The sequence below is a fragment of the Balaenoptera acutorostrata genome, chromosome 7 (genome assembly GCF_949987535.1).
Source record: "Balaenoptera acutorostrata chromosome 7, mBalAcu1.1, whole genome shotgun sequence".
Taxonomy (NCBI): Eukaryota; Metazoa; Chordata; class Mammalia; order Artiodactyla; family Balaenopteridae; genus Balaenoptera; species Balaenoptera acutorostrata.
In genome coordinates this window covers 44,443,685-44,445,751 of record NC_080070.1, presented here as the reverse complement: position 1 = coordinate 44,445,751, position 2,067 = coordinate 44,443,685, and positions in this window count along the sequence as shown.

The following is a 2,067-nucleotide window of genomic DNA, read 5'->3' as shown; positions in this document are numbered from 1 at the left end:
TTGGAAACTTTTATGATTTTGAAAATCACCGGTGTTTATTTTATTTTATTTTTTTTTAATTTAATTAATTTATTTATTTATTCTTGGCTGCGCTGGATCTTCGTTGCTGCGGGCGGGCTTTTGCAAGCGGGGACTACTCTTCGTTGCAGTGTGCGGGCTTCTCATTGCTGTGGCTTCTCTTGTTGCGGAGCATGGGCTCCAGGCGTGTCGGCTTCTGTAGTAGTGGCGCACGGGCTTAGCTGCTCCGCGGCATGTGGGATCTTCCCGGACCAGGGCTCGAACCCGTGTCCCCTGCACTGGCAGGCGGATTCTCAACCACTGCGCCACCAGGGAAGCCCCGGTGTTTATTTTAAATGCTTCCAGTGTTCTCTCCTTTAATGAGTAGAGCTGATATCCCCTTAGCCAGAGCTCATGGGGCGTGAGCACAAAGCAGTGAGAACGATTCGGGTACCACACAGACGTGTGCCCTGTTCCCTGAAAGCCACAGTCTCCGTGTCCTGAGCCTTTGTGTGAGGGCTCCCCCAGGGGTAGCGTTCTGACCTTTTCTTGCTCTGGATGAGTGTGCTGTGCCTTTTTACTTCCAGCTAAATATTTAACCTAATTTAGCACGTGTCTCAGGGAAACACAACTTCTAATCTATGCTTTTAACAGCTTCTTGTTGTAGATGTTTTGACTTTGGAAAAGGTATTTAATAAGTGTCTTTTAATTGATCAACTTGGATAGATCTTCCTTTGAATAGTTTTAAGCTCAGAGAAAAGAAGGGTTCCCCAAAGAGGCCTGAGCGTTACCATGGTGAGTGTGCGCTGCTGATGGAGCCCGCAGCTAGAGGAGCAGTAAATGAACCCGATTCTCCGAATCCAGCTCACATCAAAGTGAGCGGGCCACGCCGTGGAGGCCGCTCCGGGTTAGCCCTGCTGCAGTGGTGGTTTTTAATGAGCAGAGCGGAAAGGGGTTGTTGAGTCCAATTTCCTGAAGGATGCTTGGTACGGGGCCGGAGGGCCTGTGGACTAGATGGAGCCTCAACACGTATCGAAGTGGGTGCCTGCATGCCAGGCCTGCAACTCGGCACCAGGGTGGTTGCCAGGAGCTGAGTGACAGCAACCTGTGTGGCCTGTGAGACTTGAGCTCGGTGGCGTTAACGATGGGCGGATCGTGGCGAGATTAAGAAGAAAACTTCCTGATCAGAGAACCAGGGATTGTCATGCTGCACCTGTTGTATCAGGGTGTGACAGGGATTCATATTTGTTCAGTGCCTTTCAGGCTTGACACAGTCCAGCACAGCGCAGTGGGGTCTATTCCAGGTTTAAAACATCTTTTTTATTATTTTTTTAAAAATTTATTTATTTTATTTATTTATTTTTGGCTGTTTTGGGTCTTCGTTGCTGTGCGTGGGCTTTCTCTAGTTGCGGTGAGCGGGGGCTACTCTTCGTTGTGGTGTGCGGACTTCTTATTGCAGTGACTTCTCTTGTTGCGGAGCACAGGCTCTAGAGTGCAGGCTCAGTAGTTGTGGCGCACGGGCTTAGTTGCTCCACGGCATGTGGGATCTTCCAGACCAGGGCTAGAACCCGCGTCCCCTGCATTGGCAGATGGATTCTTAACCACTGTGCCACCATGGAAGTCCTGTTATTATTTTTTAACGGTCGATCTATACAATGAAAATGATGTCCTTTACACAGTTTTGTGTTACCGTGATTTTATTATTACTTTGAATACACACTGTTCAAAAATGAAAACAACTGAAAGGTCCACTGTGAAGATTCAGCTTCCTGTCTGTCTCCACCTATTCCACTGCTTGCTGTCCTGGAAGCTTTTTTTTGTTCTTATCCTTTCAGTGTTTCTTTATGCAAATTCAAACAAGTCTAAATACATATTCTAATTTGTATCCCTTTCTTGCCTTGAAGGCAGCATACTGTAAACATTGTTTAGCACCTTTCCATTATTTGTTATTATTTTACTAAACAAAATGTCTTGGAGCTCTTTCCATGTCAGCGTATGAAGGGCTTCATTCCTTTGTAACCACTCAGAATATTGCAGTCCATTGTGCGAAGTACCAGTTGATTTAGCCTG